This window comes from Oncorhynchus mykiss, chromosome 4 (assembly GCF_057628025.1).
Source record: "Oncorhynchus mykiss isolate SJ-2025 chromosome 4, ASM5762802v1, whole genome shotgun sequence".
Classification (NCBI taxonomy): domain Eukaryota; kingdom Metazoa; phylum Chordata; class Actinopteri; order Salmoniformes; family Salmonidae; genus Oncorhynchus; species Oncorhynchus mykiss.
This window is the reverse complement of record NC_143025.1, coordinates 25,960,177-25,978,681: the sequence shown is the minus strand read 5'-3', so window position 1 is coordinate 25,978,681 and position 18,505 is coordinate 25,960,177. Positions and strand designations below refer to the sequence as shown.

At 42.3% G+C, this 18,505-nt stretch overlaps 1 protein-coding gene, 1 long non-coding RNA gene and 1 pseudogene across 8 annotated transcripts in view; 2 read left to right on the top strand and 1 right to left on the bottom strand.

Moving 5' to 3' along the window:
* The window catches only part of LOC110521588 (neuroligin-1), a 334,792-nt gene that overhangs the window by 43,157 nt on the left and 273,130 nt on the right, over window positions 1–18,505 (bottom strand). The gene's annotated exons all lie outside the window — the stretch shown is intronic.
* The window catches only part of LOC149983959 (uncharacterized), a 566,613-nt gene that overhangs the window by 399,932 nt on the left and 148,176 nt on the right, over window positions 1–18,505 (top strand). The gene's annotated exons all lie outside the window — the stretch shown is intronic.
* Window positions 3,143–3,893, top strand: LOC149983960 (uncharacterized; annotated as a pseudogene).

Here is an 18,505-nt window from a genome sequence, read left to right as displayed (position 1 = left end):
AGATAGAGCCATTCAAGACTTGTCCAATCTGCCAACTTCTGTAGCGTCCGAACAGTTTGGGTTACACACTAATTTGACACATTTATGAAAAGGTGAGACTCTCACAAACATGGAAATGTTGGTTCTGCTCTATGATGCCCACAAGCCTCACAAGACTCTTCTCAAGGTAGCCCAGTCCAAGGAAAAACATTTATGGAAATAGCGGTTAAATAAAGTATGCACAAAAAAAACGAATAACATATATTGCTGAAAGCTAATACATTTTGTCTGTAAGTTGTTGAAATTTGCTCAAATCAACATCATGCTCAGTAAGGGAGATGCTATAATTATAGTTGCAAGGGGGCCGATTATATATTAGCAACCTTGCACTGTTCCTGAATAATTCCATATTTATTCTTAAATAAATTGAAATTGAAAAAAATACAAAAAAAATGCGTTATTGGATTTTCAACATTGCTGAACCAAATTTATTTTTGTAAACTTAGTTTACAATTTTATTTTAGAAAATAATAAATGACATGGACAAAATTGTCACCCTGGAGCTGTCACGATCACTGTTAAAATAACTGGACCAAGGCACAGCGTGCGTAGAGTTCCATATCTTTAATTATTGAAAATCACCAAAACAACACAGAAACAAATGAAACGTGAAGTAATGAAGTGCTCACAGGCACTACACAAAAACAAGATCCCACAAACAACAGGTGGGAAAAGGCTGCCTAAATATGATCCCCAATCAGAGACAACGATAGACAGCTGCCTCTGATTGGGAACCATACCAGGCCAACATAGAAATAAAAAAAACTAGAGTATCCACCCTAGTCACACCCTGACCTAACCAAAATATAGAATAAAAAGGCTCTCTAAGGTCAGGGCAAGACAGGAGCTATACTTGGTTGCACAGCCTTTGCCCAAGATAACTGCCAACAAATGTTTCTTGTAGCCATAAATGAGCTTGCTGCACCTTTCTACTGGCAATTTGGTCGACTCTTCAGCAGCAAACTGCTCTAATTCTTCAATGGTCTCACCATAGGTTATGGAGGTGATTCAGGTCTGGACTCTTCGCTGGCCACTCCAGACCAGTCCAGCATTTATTCTTGAAGCATTCCAGGGTGAAAGTACAAGGGTGCTAATATACTTGGCCGTAACTGTACTCACTGCAATATTTGAGTTGGGGTTCAAATAGAAGAACAGCTCACGTACCCTCTTTGGACAAGGAAAATGGTTTACCCTTGTTGAAATGGTGTCTCACAACTTGATCTGTGTTGGCTTTAACAACAATTCTAATTAGCACACATCTGAATATAATATTAACCAATAATTACTCCAATTGAACCAAGCAAAAACAACAGAGACCTGGAGTACAGCAAAGTGACCTATGAGTGAGAGCCTAATACCCATCCAACCATTCCAAACTAACCAGGTCAATGAGTTCCACTGCTGTCAAGACTATCAGAATTCAGTGTACTCCCCTTATCCTCAACATCTATCTCTGTACAAAACACAGGAGATGAGAAAAGGTGCAATATATATTTTTATGTTATCCCTAAATTAGGATGTGTTATGAGAGCTTTCCATTTGGGCTGTGTGTGCAGGGATTTGAAACCATGTCTGGCGCCTACAGGAGCGTCCAAGAGTCTCAACATGCCTCCTGTTCACTGTAGGCTTAGCAGTGGTGGAAAAAGTACCACATTTTTATACTTGAGTAAAAGTTAAGATACCTTAATAGAAATGACTCAAGTAAAAGTCACCCAGTAGAATACTACTTGAGTAAAAGTCTAAAAGTATCTGCTTTTAAAAATACTTAAGTATCAAATTTAAATGTTATTGCTAAAATATACATAAGTATCAAAAAGTATAAATCATTTCAAATTCCTTATATAAAGCAAACCAGACGGTATCATTGTCTTGTTTTTTAAATTCACAGATAGCCAGGGGAACTCTCCAACACTCATAATTTACAAACAAAGCATTTGTGTTAAGTGAGTACACCAGATCAGAGGCGGTAGGGATGACCAGGGATGTTCTCTTGATCAGTGTGTGAATTCGACCATTTTGCTGTCCTGCTAAGCATTCAAAATGTAACATGTACTTTTGGGTGTCAGTGAAAATGTATGGTGTATAAAGTACATAATTTTCTTCAGGAATGCAGTGAAGTAAAAGTACAAGTTGTCAAAAAAATAAATAGGAAAGTAAACGAACTACTTAAGTAGTAATGTCACGGTTTTCTGTATATGAAGGAGAGTCGGACCAAAATGCAGCGTGTCGATTGCGATTCATGTTTAATGAAAAAACACACTAAGCACAAACACTACAAAAACAATAAACGTAACGAAAACCGAAACAGCCTATACTTGTGTAAACTAACACAGAACAAGGACATCAGGACACTAAGGACAATCACCCACGACAAACTCAAAGAATATGGCTGCCTAAATATGGTTCCCAATCAGAGACAACGATAAACACCTGCCTCTGATTGAGAACCACTCCAGACAGCCATAGACCTTGCTAGATAACCCCACTAGCTACAATACCAATACATACACACCAAAAACCCCAAGACAAAACACACCACAATACAAAAACCCCATGCCACACCCTGGCCTGACCCAATACATGAAGAAAAACACAAAATACTTCGACCAGGGCGTGACAAGTAATTCAAGTATTTTTACTTAAGTACTTTACACCACTGAGGCTTAGCCTCATCCATCACAACCACACAGAGCAGAACCACAGGCACAAAAGGCAAGGAGCCACAGGACCTCAGCACATCCCATTTAAAGTAATAGCATCTAGAACATAATTTACAACTCATGTGCTGATAATTCTATGCTATCTTATGGTATGTCAAATAAATAAACTCAGCAAAAAAATAAATGTCCCTTTATCAGGACCCTGTCTTTCAAAGATATTTGGATTTTCACAAATTCACTTCACAGATCTTCATTGTAAAGGGTTTAAAACACTATTTCCCATGCTTGTTCAATGAACCATAAACAATTAATGAACATGCACCTGTGGAACGGTCGTTAAGACACGAACAGCTTACAGACGGTAGGAAATTATGGTCACAGTTATGAAAACTTAGGACACTAAAGAGGCCTTTCAACTGACTCTGAAAAACACCAAAATAAAGATGCCCAGGGTCCCTGCTCATCTGCGTGAACGTGCCTCAGGCATGCTGCAAGGAGGCATGAGGATTGCAGATGTGGCCAGGGCAATAAATTGCAATGTCCGTACTGTGAGATGCCTAAGACAACGCTACAGCGAGACAGCACGGACAGCTGACCGTCCTCGCAGTGGCAGACCACTTGTTACAACACCTGCACAAGATCAGTACATCCGAACATCCCACCTGCAGGATAGGTACGAATTGGCAACAACAACTGCCAGAGTTACACCAGGAACGCACAATCCTTCCATCAGTGCTCAGAATGTCCGCAATAGACTGAGAGAGGCTGGACTGAGGGCTTGTAGGCCTGTTGTAAGGCAGGTCCTCACCAGACATCACCGGCAACAACATGGGCACAAACACACCTTCGCTGGACCAGACAGGACTGGCAAAAAGTGCTCTTCACTGACCAGTCGAGGTTTTGTCTCACCGGGGGTAATGGTCAGAGTCGCGTTTATAGTCGAAGGAGTGAGCGTTACACCGTGGCCTGTACGCTGGAGCGTGATCGATTTGGAGGTGGAGGGTCCGTCATGGTCCGGGGCGGTGTAACACAGCATCATCGGGCTGAGCTTGTTGTCATTGCAGGCAATCTCAACACTGTGCGTTACAGGGAAGACATTCTCCACCCTCATGTGGTACCCTTCCTGCAGGCTCATCCTGACATGACCCTCCAGCATGACAATGCCACCAGTCATACTGCTCGTTCTGTGCATGATTTCCTTCAAGAGAGGAATGTCAGTGTTCTGCCATGGCCAGCGAAGAGCCCTGATCTCAATACCACTGAGCACGTCTGGGACCTGTTGAATTGGAGGGTGAGGACTAGGACCATTCCCCCCAGAAATGTCCAAGAACTTGCAGGTGCCTTGGTGGAAGAGTTGGGTAACATCGAACAGAAAGAACTGGTACATCTGGTGCAGTCCACGAGGAGGAGATGCACTGCAGTACCTAAAGCAGCTGGTGGCCACACCAGATACTGACTGTTACTTTTGATTTTGACCCCCGCTTTGTTCAGGGACACATTATTCCATTTATGTTAGTCACATGTTTGTGGAACTTATTCAGTTTATGTCTCAGTTGTTGAATCTTGTTATGTTCATACAAATATTTACACGTTAAGTCTGCTGAAAATAAAAACAGTTGACAGTGAGAGGATGTTTCTTTTGCTGAGTTTAGCACTGTAGCCACTGAAAAAGTCGACCAGTAATGACATGACTGGACAGTTTTATTAAAACATCCCCACAGCCCAGCAATATCACTGAACATTACCGCTAGGCACGATGTGGCACAGTAGAACACTCAGAGGAAGGAGCACCATTCCTACAGATATCAATCCCCAGCCCACACTAGCTCAAACAGGAACAAACACCAAATGGTGATGATGTGATCCTTTCATGTTTTATTAAAACCCCAGCAGTGTTTACTCATTTCTTGGTATATTTCTGGTCAATTGGGCTCCAAAATAACCTCTCATAGGCTCATGCAGTGAAAAAGGTACACCAACAAAGATATCATGACAATACATTTGAGTCGACTGATATACAGTAGATGACTGTTATTCCTTTCCCCAACCTAAATGATGGTATGGGTTCAGAGAGAAAAGGCTTGGAACTGTAGATTATGTGGAATGACACCGATCCACATGCATACAGCACTTTGACCCAGCATATGAAAATATATTGTGCCACTGATTCATAATAAATTGTCTTGGCAGAGAACAGAAACAAATGAATAGATCATTGTTGGCTGTGTCTAGCACATTTGCAGGGCTTCCTCTACAGAAAGGTTAATTGGGTGGGATACAGTCAGCTCTGAGTCAGACTAGATGGGTGATTTCTAAAGGCTGTGACATTCGCTGCCTGTTCCTCGGGAGCCGTATGTGTGCCTACGACGTCAGTGTGTTGAGTGGAAGGCAGGGAGGGAGCTATGGGGGGAAAGAGGTGGAGGAGAGAGATAAAGAGAGGCTGAAGGAGAGAGAGATGGTAGAACACAAGGAGGGAGAATAGAGAGAGGGAGTGGATGAGGATGCGAGAGGGAGGCAGAGAGAGAGATGGAGCAAAGCATCATTTCCCAAGGAGAGATGTGAGATGAGTTGGAGGGAGAACGGAGGAGGTTTGGTGAGGGTGGGTGGCAAGCAGAGGCAGCCAGCACCTGCTACAGAGTCAGTCAAGAGTCCAGTCTGGGGTTGAGGTTAACATGATCGAAATACTATCCAGACAGGACCCAGTCCATAAAACTGCTAGCTCAGTGATGTGGGATCAAAATGACACGAGCTGGGAGGGTTAGGGTTGGCATCCTGCAAGCAAAGCTATTGGATCACACTGTGACAATGTTATGGAAAGTTATGGTTACCGCCATGTGTTCCAAGATTCTATAACACTATACTAACACACTGTAATATATGGGAGGGAATTTCTGGATACTCTTAAAGGTAGAGTCAGCGAAATGACGCTGCACGAGCAGCACTGCAGATATTATGATGAGCTCTCATACAGGGTTCACGCTCTTACAACGTGTTCGCCACAGGACCAAAACAGCAGAGAAGTTTAGCCCCGCATGCCAGCGCTCTTAGTATTGCTGTTTACTTTGTGCATCAATGTCATATCGCTGACTCTACCTTTAGCCGGTACTCTGCACAAGTGACCATCTGTCTGTGTGTTTAGCCAACAACTGCAAAGGCTTTTAACTTTCCAAAGAAAGAGCCGTCTCAAGAGTTGTCCTGTTTGACATTAAACAAATTGTCAGGAAACACACACCCTCCCCGTGTTAAAGCCCAGTGCACACCTCCCAAATAATACCACAGCTTCTATTTGAGAAGGTCAAGTGCACTCTCCACAGTCACACACGTAAGCAGGGGGAGTCATAAATTACAGCCAGGGAGAGAGCTCCACAATCAGCCAATTAACTCAGCCTCCAGAAAGGCCAATGCAATTTCATCTCTGCAGTGCTGCACTGGCAGCGGCCGCAGAGTCATTACTGCAGCGCCTGCCCGCCTTCCCTTCCCAGGCTGCCTCTGGTCTGAGCACACATGCACACACATTCACAGCTCCGAGCACAGTGCATCTCTTAATGCCCACGCCATTTCTATTTCTCTCTCTCTTTGCTCTCTCTCCCTCTCTGTCAATCCCCTTGTTTAATACCTCTCTCCTCCTCTAATCACACTGAGTATGGGCTTAAAGAAGAAGAGAAGGAGAAGACAGGTCCTTAATTAAATGCAGTAGAAGAATAAATGGAAAACTATACACACGGCTTTCTACGTTCGCAGAGCCTCTCTTCCACTCTGTCCTCCTAATTGCCATTTCTATTGTGTAAGTGTACCTACCATAACCGCATAAGGAACAGCAAACGCTGACGTTCGTTTCTGAGAGAATTTTCATATGAGAGTGCAGAAAATGAAAGGGAATTAAGTTGTAGCTGGGCCATTTTTCTCTAGAACCTTTTCATTGATTTCCAATAGTCATTCTATTTTTTTCTCCTATTGGGAAAAAAATACAAAGGATGATAATCACTTAATACAAAGATAATGCAGGTGAATGCAAGAGATTACAAGAAAGACAATGATGTAGTAGACAAATCTTCCTTTGGACTGCTTGATTACGGGGATTACATTCAATAAGCAATGTGTCTGTTCTCTTGCACAGTTTGACACTCTACAAATGAGCCTGGAGCTTGAGACGCTTGAATCCCAGACTTCAGCGAGAACAAAGATAGTGTTGAGGAATACATTACCTGTAAACCAGTGGAGGCTTCTCAGGAGGAAGGGAGGACCATCCTCCTCAGTGACTTTTATAAAAATAAAATTGCAAAACTTTGATATAGTTATCCTTTTTATTTAAAACTATAGTAAAGATAATAATGTCACCAAATAATTGATTAAAACACACTATTTAAAAAAAGGTCTACAGTAGCCTCATCAACCTCTGTAGGGTAGCACCATGGTGCAGCCGGAGAACAGCTAGCTTCCGTCCTCCTCTGGGTACATTGGCTTCAATACAAAACCTAGGAGGCATGGTTCTCACCCCCTTCCATAGACTTATACAGTAATTATGACAACTTCCGGAGGACGTCCTCCAATCTATCAGATCTCTTGCAGCATGAACTGACATGGTGTCCACCCAATCAAAGGATCAGAGAATTAATCTAGTACTGAAAGCATAAGCTACAGCTAGCTAGCACTGCAGTGCAGAACATGTGGTGAGTAGTTGACTCAAAGAGAGACAAACAGTAGTTGAACAGTTTTGAACAAATCAATTTCTTCCAAAATGAAACTTTCAGTTTCACTTACTTAGCTAGCAAATGCAGCTAGCTAGTTTAGCCTACTGAAACACCCTGCTCAAAGAGAGGGATGCTATATTTGCTAGCTGGCTATGACCTTCCACCACAACACTGTAACTCTTCCAAGTCAGGGTAAGCTTTTGGTTATATTAATTTATTGCCACCGGGGCCCTCCGGTGTAACTGCTTACTGACTGTAATGTTACTGCTTCATTATTTATTTTGTTGACTTTTATTTAACTAGGCAAGTCAGTTAAGAACAAATTCTTATTTACAATGATGGTCTAGGAACAGTGGGTTAACTGCCTTGTGCAGGGGCACAACAACAGATTTTTACCTTGTTAGCTTGGGGATTCGATCTAGCAAACTTTCGGATGGCCCAACGCTCTAAACTCTAGGCTACCTGTCGCCCCACATGCTTGTAGCGGGTTTACTAACGCACTAGTTCTATTAGCTAATCTGACTATGATGTTACTTTAGCTAATATGGTGACAACGATGAAGGGTGTGTGTAGCGGTTATGACATGGTTTGGCTTGGAAAGGTTTTTCTGCCTGGTCACATACAGCTGATGTGTTGTCCATTGAAATCCACAAGCGAAGGAAAAAGGTGAGAGGAGGAAGCAAACGGAACAAAACAGGGATAAACACCTGAATTTGTCCAATAGAAAATCTTGTTTGCAACTGTTGGACTAATGATAACACCCTATCAGCTAGATGCGGTCAAATTTGTCTCTCGACCTGTGTGCACCTACGTTGTAAACTTTCATTCATTGCAACCTGTAGCATTCATTGTAGCGATCTCATAGGGAAAATCTTTCGCTGTTACATTGAACTGGGTGAATGGAATATGAATGACAGTCATCCAATATGCTGTAATAGAAATAAGGCCATGCTCATGAAAAAATAAAAAATAAAATGTCCTCCCTCATCTTAAACGGCACTGACCGCCACTGCTGTAAACTAACTACTATTTCTACAGTATATTTGAGCCGACAGCCATTTTGCACTACTTCGCTATGGTTTTAGTCATCAATCTAGCAAGGGGGCAATATTTTATTAATGCAGTAGTGTCCCCCCCATATGACCTGGTACACATTAAAAGTATAATAAACATATCAAATGATGATGGTATGATAAATAAAACAAAAATAATTGTTGAATAATAAGCCTTTTCATACTTTATAATATGTCAATATGTAGTTATAATGGGAGCAACTACTCAAAATATTTAACCTTTATTACTTTACCAAACATAGTGTATCATGACATTAGTAATAGTCCAAATTGGTTAAATTTGGGAACGTCTAAATCAACATTTGGGCCATTTAAACAGTGTGCGTCCCTCCTATAGACAAGGGGAGACAGACCTCTTTTTAAGTAATTATAGTGCCTGATTTTGGGGACTGTCAGCTTAAGAGGCTCTTACTATATACTTATACTTAAGCAATAAGGCACGAAGGGGTGTGGTATATCAGACCGATGGTATCTCAGACCTTTTGGTTACTGGCCCAATGCTCTTAACTGCTAAGGCTACTTATCGCCCTACATAATGGAGCAAAAAGAAACCAATGGCTTTTGAAGATTTTATCCAACCCTTGAGCTCAAGGTTAACCTTACATAAAGCACATATTACAATGCACAGAAGGCGGTATTGACTTTGGTATTGAAAACGATAGATCAACTGCAAACATAGATCCCTTTTGTCAGAGAACTAGAAAAATGCTACACAATCTAAAAAACAGGCAAGATTCAACAGCTGAGATGCTTTTTTCTGTGTCAAGGATACCTTATGAAAGTGAAAGATATGACTTATCAACGCTAGAACGTGTTTTGCCAGCCCCTGCCAGTCTGTATCTCTCATGTACTGTACACGACAGTACATCCATAAGGCTGGATAGTTCATTATTTCAGATCTCTGCATGCACCTCTGGTGGAACATCCCAGCGAACTGTGTGTTTGGGCTGTGTTTACTCTTCAGCACTTCCCGCATCTGGCCATCAATTATTCAGTAAGAAGCCTCTACAAGAGGGCCTCTCACTCTCCTGTTTTATTTCCTTTTAGTCTCTGGTTGGTTTCTCTGTACGAGGCTCATGTTAGATTAATTACTCGTGTGACATTTCTTTAAAGGGGGCATAACCACTCTAGTAGTTTTTGGGGAGGTGAGTCGTATCACGAATCAAACATTACAGCATTGCTCACAAAGCTGAAAATGAATGTCATCGTATTTGAAGGGGTCAGAGAAAAAAATCCCTTTTCAAAATATATTTTTTTACGACTGGAGACATTAGAAGGAGAATATGTGTTAATACCACGCAAATTGCTGAAATGACAGATTACTCTGACATTGACATACTGAGATCAAAATAATGCCACCAATAGCAACCAATAGCCTAGGCCAAAGAAATGAGTGGAGACACAGATTGTACAATATGAGGAGGAAATTACAGTCCACAAACTTTCCAGTGGCACTGACTCATTCTCGCAATTATATTTAGAAATATTGCAAAAGGCCTTTTAGCTGCCCCCTGCTAACAACTCAACAATCAGTTGTTTGATATTTGCTACGCCTGCTGACCAATTGCGGGCTTCCTGACTGTAGGCCTACTACATGCGCTCGTGATGTGATGAAACACAATCCACTGCAATTTATTTTAATAAGCTATTGATCCTCTGTGGCTAAACTCTGCTTGCTCTCTGGTGTAGTATTTTTATGATTTAATGTATTTCTGTACAGACAGGAGTAATTATATATCATTTGCCAAATGTATTGAAATGTATCTGCATCACCCCTCCAAACACCCCCTCCTATGTTTTCTTCCATGTGCTGTACTCTCCCCGAGGCCAAAAAGCCTAATCAACACTTCTTCTTATTAATGCAATTATGGTCAGTAACCCCATATGAGGTTATTGTGTATGTACAGTAGGTCAACTGTTACAATCATATATCAGCAAGTAGCTTACAAGTTAATAATGTCAGTATAGTAAGTCAATGAAAAATTGTTTCTAGCGAATCACTTATTTCCCCTGTTTAGCAGTTTTCACTATATTGTTGTAGAAAAAAATGTAGGCCTAATGGCCTTTTCAACCATTGTAGTTCCTATGTTCATAAGGCTAATAAGAAAATAGTTCAAATGACTTGATTAGCCCATGGGAAAGGTGTAAACAATTGTGTTTTGGATCAGAAAAATCTTAGAAAAGGAAACCTCAGGGAAACTCATCGGGTGGTAGCCCTAATTGTGTGTGTGTAGAGAACAGCTCTGTACCCGCAGTGGTGGAAAAAGTACCCAACTGTCATACTTGAGTAAAAGTAAAGATACCTTAATAGAAAATGATTAAAGTAAACGTAAAAAAGTCACCCAGTAATATTCTACTTTAGTAAAAGTCTAGAAGTATTTGGGTTAAAACATACTTGAGTATCAAAAGTAAAAGTAATTTACAATTCCTAATATTATTAAGCAAACCTTTCAGGAATGGTGTCATGGCTCCTATGGGAGTGAAGAGCAAAAAAATAATCTACCACTACTAGGCTACACAACATGCTAGCAACATTTTCTGATAAGTCCTGCTAATAGATGATCAAACTAGACTAATGATGATGAACACTCACCTCAGCTAACATTTCCACAGCCTAATTGTAACCAAATATCCAAATCTGACATTGATTGATTCCCGACACTCTGGGGAAAGAGTTCTACCTGGAACCAAAAACGGTTCTTCAAAAGGTTTCTCTTATGGGAAAGAACGCTTTTAGGCTCTAGATAGCCTCTTTTTTTCTACGAACCCAAAAGAGTTCTACCTGGAATGAAAAAGGTTCTGACCTGGAATGGGGACAGCCGAAGAACCCTTTTGGAACCCCTTTTTCTAAGAGTGCATTCTTGTCTCAAAACAGTGCAATGGCACTGTCTCAATCAAAATGATGCTGAATTATCAACTGGTAGACCACACAGAGCAATTGCTTTACATTTATTATAACGGTTGGATGACTTTGGAAGTTTCACATAACCACGGCTCTATGAACTTAGCGGCACTTTCAGTTGACTACAATTTATTTTACACCACAGCAGCAGTGCAAAAGATTCAGGGCTGACCACCTAAAGCCCCGAAAGCAGGTCCTGGCGAGGTCCCTGGTTCTCATTAGCAACAGTTGTTGGAGGAGAGGGGGTATTCTGTAGTTCAACACAATCTGTCCAACAGCTCCTCTCCTCTCTACCTCCCCAACATGACCTCTCTCTTCACAGTCGGATGATCATTATACTGTACTGTTTGATCTACTACAGAAACCACAGTCATGGAATCATTGTTCGTTCTCTGTATGTTTTTCAAACAGGGAATATCCCTCCATACAAGACTCCTAACGGATGATACAAGGCTGCTTTAGAAGCTGTAAACCCCACATGAACCTTCTCCTCCGGCTCCTCATACTGAGCTTGAAGTAAGACAAGATGAAGTGCTGCATCCTCATAGTTTGGGAAGTGTACATTCTGGCTGGCTAAGACATTAAGCACACTGCTCATGTGGATGTGGAGAGGGTTGTGTCCAATTGGGTGTGTTGTGACAGTAGAGAGGGTTGTGTCCAATTGGCTGTGTCGGGATAGTGGGCAAGCTCTTTAAGGCCACTGAGCAATATCCCATGCTGGGAAAGGTAGCTCCAGGGAACAACACTGTGAAGGAAGAGGATTATGGTGCTGAAAAGCAGTTGTAACAGAGAAAAATTTACCGTAAATAGAGCGGCCAGAGTTTGGCTGGAAGCAGCCAACTGCACTGCAGATTTCTCCATTAAAGTAGAATTTTCTCATGGCCTGAGGTGAAACAGAAGTGTGTAATAGGAGGGTGGTAAACAGTGAATTGAGCTTTGGTTGTATTATACAATAAATTACTCAGATTTCCCTTCAGAGTCTAAACAACTTGAAACATGCTGTATCTGTTCGGCTGGCTGGCAAATAAACAGAAGCTTCCCTGTGGTGTCTTACAGCCTGATGCTTAATTCTTAATTTCATGTGCATTCTCCGACTCCTATAAACTTTATACACACATGTTTAGAATGCATGATTACATAATCAACCGAATCTGCAGTGCATGGTAATAGGAGAATAGCTGCCCAGTAAAAACCTCACTTTTAAAAGTTCATGTTCTGTTAACTCATATCCAAATAATGCATAAAATGGAGAAACACTTCAAAAACCCCACCTCAAACTTGTATCTTAAACAAAATGCTTGCTATTTCCTCATACTGTAGGACAGATGTCATCTCCCTAAAGAGAATGAGCTGGCCAATCAGCGGTCTAGAGAAGGATGTGCTGGCCAGTCATGAATACTTTTAATGACACCATTCTGTTGTTGAGGTACGCCCACACCACAGAAAGCTACTTTTGAATGTACTTAATAAAATAAAACATTGGAAGGAAAACAATTTAGGTCATAGGTCATATTTCATATGAATCTGGGCAGTTATTTTAAGTTATGATGACCTTTTTGAAGTTGGCAAGAATACTTTCAAAGTGCTCACAAGTTCAATTTTCTTCTAAGAAATTCCTGATGTTTGAGTTTTCAGCAATGAATTAGAGTCATAGACAGAATAGTCATCATGTTCTTGATGGAGCCATGAAAACAGAGAATCAATAATGCTGTATGAAATTGTCATAAGGTTAACAAAGTAATAAAGATAATAAAAAAGTAAATACTGTACATATGGTAGTGTATTACTGAAGTAATTTGCATCAATATGCAATTGGGTATCAATTAGTATTGAATTTCTGTGCCGGTAGGCCTATTGAGAATAGCTGTATGCCACAGAGTTTCTAACTTCATAATATATCTATCTGCTGATGTCTCTAAGCTAACAAAGGGAAGAACACACTGAAAACTGACAACTTTGAGGGTATGTAATGGGTAAAATAATGACATTAGCACCTGTGAGAGTGCTCCAAAAAAAAGACTCAGGGGCATGCCAGAAAGAAGCCTGGGATAGCTTTTATTATTTTAACACAAATCTAGCAGAGCTGGCCAGGCCGGTGAAAAACACCGGTGTTGGCAGAGCAGCCATCAGAGTTTGACTGGCGCATGGCCAGATATATCCATGGAAAGTGCATTGGCACAAAGTGTAGCAGTAAAAGAAAGCAAAAAGTATTCGCAGGCCTGGCCTATGCTCATTTAATAATGATGCCCAATGGAAAACATAGGTGATATAAGATTTTACTGCGGTTATTAATCATGCATAAGAGTAGCAGCAGTCACACCACTGCTGCCTGAGCCACATACACACGCATTCCCCCTCTAGCAGAAATGTCACCTCATGCAACTTTTGGTATTTGGGGGAAATTAAGCATTCTCAGGGGAAGGAAATGCATTCATATTATAAATATCAGCCTTTCTGTAGATGTGTAGGAGCGGCTGAGCCTTGTAACCAAATATAAAAGTCCAATCACACCATGGAAATGTGATTTCTTTTCTCTCACTGAGTTGTACACTGCCTTGCCCTATGCATTGCCCAATATGCTTGACTTGGGAGAGCAAGAGAAAACTTCAAAAGAAAGGGCTATTCTGTACTAGAAGGCTACAGGGATTACTCATAGAAGAGTAGGGGTTCATCTTGTTTTAAAAAGTCCTGCAGGATATCCTCTAGTGTTTCTTACACTACCTGACTCAACCTGGACTCAGGGGTAGACGAAGCATAGTAAATGTAAATCTGGGATGGTATGTAAACGTCCTCTCACTGTCAACTGCGTTTATTTTCAGTAAACTTAACATGTGTAAGTATTTGTAAGAACATAACAAGATTCAATAAATGAGACAAACTGAACAAGTTCCACAGACATGTGACTAACAGAAATTGAATAATGTGTCCCTGAACAAAGGGGGAGGTCAAAATCAAAAGTAACAATCAGTATCTGGTGTGGCCACTAGCTGCTTTAAATACCGCAGTGCATCTCCTCCTAATGGACTCCACCAGATTTGCCAGTTTTACTGTGAGATGTTACCCCACTCTTTCACCAAGGCACCTGCAAGTTCCCGGACATTTCTGGGGGGAATGGCCCTAGCCCTCAGCCTCTGATCCAACACGTTCCAGACGTGCTCAACGGGATTGAGATCAGAGCTTTTCGCTGGCCATGACAGAACACTGACATTCCTGTCTTGCAGGAAATAACGCACAGAACGAGCAGTATGGCTGGTGGCATTGTCATGCTAGAGGGTCATGTCAGGATGAGCCTGCAGGAAGGGTACCACCTGAGGGAGGAGGACGTCTTCCCTGTAACACACCGTTGAGATTGCCTGCAATGACAACACGCTCAGTCAGATGATGCTGTGACACACTGCCCCAGACCATGACGGACCCTCTACCTCCAAATCGATCCCGCTCCAGAGTACAGGCTTCGGTGTAACGCTCAATCCTTCAACAATAAACGCGAATCCGACCATCACCCCTGGTGAGACAAAACCGCAACTCGTCAGTGAAGAGCACTTTTAGCCAGTCCTGTCTGGTCCAGCGACGGTGGGTTTGTGCCCATAGGCAATGTCAGTTCAGCCTCGCTCAGCCTATTGCGGACAGTCTGAGCACTGATGGAGGGATTGTGCATTCCTGGTGTAACTCGGGCAGTTGTTGTTGCCATCCTGTACCTGTCCCGCAGGTGTGATATTCGGATGTACCGATCCTGTGCCTCCTTGCAGCATGCCTGAGGCACGTTCACGCAGATGAGCAGGGACCCTGGGCATCTTTCTTTTGGTGTTTTTCAGAGTCTGTAGAAAGGCCTCTTTAGTGTCCTATGTTTTCATAACTGTGACCTTAATTTCCTACCGTCTGTAAGCTGTTCGGGTCTTAACGACCGTTCCACAGGTGCATGTTCATTAATTGTTTATGGTTCATTGAACAAGCATGGGAAATAGTGTTTTAAACCCTTTACAATGAAGATCTGTGAAGTGAATTTGTGAAAATCCAAATATCTTTGAAAGACAGGGTCCTGATAAAGGGACATTTATTTTTTTAATGAGTTTATTTATTTGACATACCATAAGATAGCATAGAATTATCAGCACATAAGTTGTAAATGACGTTCTAGATGCTATTACTTTAAATGGGATGTGCTGAGGTCCTGTGGCTCCTTGCCTTTGGTGTGTGAAGTTATTTGGATTTTTACGAATTATCTTTGAAAGACAGGGTCCTGAAAAAGGGACATTTATTTTTTTGCTGAGTTAATTACATTTGTGGATGTCCATCATCCATTTCATATGATATGTTCCGAATTACAATTCATATTATATGTTACGAATTGCAATTAGTACAATATGTTACAAATTCCAATTTGTTGTGGCTAACGTTAGCTAGGATTAGAGGTTAAAGTTAGGGTTAAGGTTAGAAGTTAGGTTAAAGGGTTCAGGTTGGGGTTGGGGTTAGGGGAAGGCTCAGCTAACATGCTAAGAAGTTGCACAGTAGCTAAAAGGTAATAAGTGAGTTGCAAAGTTGCTAAAGTTGTCGATGATGAGATTCGAATGCGCAACCTTTGGGTTGCTAAACATTCGCGTTATAAACATACTTATCCACCTTGACCAACCACTCTAGTTTCATTTTTGCCTTAAGTAACCTTCTGTCTTATGTAACCATACCAAACATAACACTAATCATACTAATTTAAGTGTCCCGGATTTACATCTACTATGTTACGTCCAGTAACATGTCCCCACACTAAACAGGGAAATGACTCAGTATTAGCATTCATGAATCATCTAAAACAATCAACAACAAAAAAAACACTGCAAAACCCCACTGTACTTGCATGACTCACCAAATAAACATTGAAGAGTGGAATATAGTGATCACAACAGAAAGCATCATGTACGTTAGGTCATTGCGAAGGTTTGATCAGATATTCCACCGCGCTGTGCTTATCTTTCTGGGTGAATCAAGGTCTGGCCATGTTATATAACAGTAGTAGGAGTCCTCAGGTTGTTGCATACTCACCAATCCCACACAGCATTAGTGGTCCCTTCCCTTTCCTGCCAGGCTCATGCTCTAGGGCTCCGTGGAGGAGTGAGCGCCATGTGGAGACATTTCCAGGTCAATACCTCCCTTCCCTGGAACAAACTCCCATCCCCCCACCAAGCTTCTGTCTATACACTGTATTTCCCCTTTTCCTTTTGTATGTGAAATCAGCACAGAGTCACACGAGGTAAGGGATCACTTTGCCCAGGGGACGTATCATGCTGATACACCAAAGCCGTTGTGACACGGCATGCCACAGCCACAGCAAGGCAAAGCAGTCGCCATGATGCGGTGAGAGGCAATAGGTGGCTCTTTGTAATGTCCTCTGTAGCTCCCAGACCTCCCAAGAGGACCACTTCTGAACACTGATAAACTAGTGAGACAAAAATGGAAATAAAAAGGACCAAAAAAATTCCTCCTCATTGGCTAACATACCCTCATCATCTGAGCCACTTGTACACACATCTCACATGCGGCGATGCCAAGGTCTGGCCATGTTATATAATAGTTGTATGAGTCCTCAGGTTGTTGCATACTCACCAATCCCACACAGCGTTAGTGGTCCCTTCCCTTCCCTGCCAGGCTCATGCTCTGGGGCTCCGTGGAGGCGTGAGCGCCATGTGGAGACGCATGTGAGATGTGTGTACAAGTGGTCGACTTGGGAAGTCTGGGAGCTACTATATGAGAAACAGATAGTCACAGTCGTGTCATTCCTAACCTTATCTGAACTTAATGTCCTCCCCCTCTCCCTGTCATATGAGAAAACTGACAGAACTAAAGTCTGACAGATGCCTGACAGAAAAGTGAGAGAAGTGAAGGCGCTTAAGTGACTTCATGCTCCCACACTTATGCCTTCGAACTGCATCACATGCCAGGCACACCAGCCAAGGAGGCAGGCAGGCAGGCAGGCAGGCAGGCAGGCAGGCAGGCAGGCAGGCAGGCAGGCAGGCAGGCAGGCAGGCAGGCCGTCGTCTCAGACCAGATGTTTATTCTCAATATGGAGGCTGTATTCGTCTTGACAAACTCCCCCCCGGATACCCTTCAAGAGGAGTGGCATGACGTCTTCAGAGTCATGGAAGTGGACTGGGGGCAGTGATCCTCCAGCTAGTAGCAGATGTCCGTGCCAAGACGCTGCCAGGGTGCTCAGAGTTACGCGCCTGTCTTGGAATAGTTTTTTTGTATTCATCTGAGGGGAAAAGAGGGCCGCATTGATAAAGAGGTTTAATTGTCTGTCAGCGCGCCTTATGGTGTAGCAGCTTCATCCACTGCTGGCCCTCTCTGGTTTCTCATTACCATTTAAATCCTGTGGTCCTCGCCGGCCAGGGTCTGGCAGCGCAGCACGGCGGCCGCTTCATTAGCGGTTAGCGGGGCTGACTGGCAGAGTGTGAGGCTGAGGCCTGGACTAGGGATGCAGCGATGCGCTAGGCTTCCTCTTTCCCCTCTCTACTGCGTCCCCTGCCCTGTCGACTCTAATAGACTATTGATTTTCCATCCACCGACGGATCAGACTCCACTTTTACCGTTCACTCATGATATTAGCTGTCCATTAACTCCGGCTCCAAGGCCTAACAGCTTGTCAGCACATTACCAGTCCCCCCTCATCCCCCTTCCCCATCCTTTCACACCACGTTCCATACTCCAATCAACTGATTACTGTAGGACTCAAGACCCCCGAAAGCATTAGGCACCCATCACACCCACAAAGCCTTCATTTTAAAAATAAGACAGAAACGGCTGTGGTCAGTGGCATAGACTCACTCACCCACAATGAACGGTATTACTTTTTTAAAGGGGGTAAAAACGTAGAGAAATAAAAATCAGCCTGCTAAAGGCAAATAGGAATATTTGAGAAAAAAGGCTAACAAAATACCTCTCAGCAGTTAAGAGTTCATTACATTGTATTTAGAAGATCAAAATCTGACAACTATCGTACCTTCATCCTCTGCTTCCCTTGGCAATGACCCAGATAACAATAGAGAGAAAATCCTCCTTGCTGGTTCATAGAAATACAGTTCAAGCTCTTTACCATTTAATTAAAGGTTGAGCAGTTAACTGTATTCCTATATATTCTTATTGTCACAA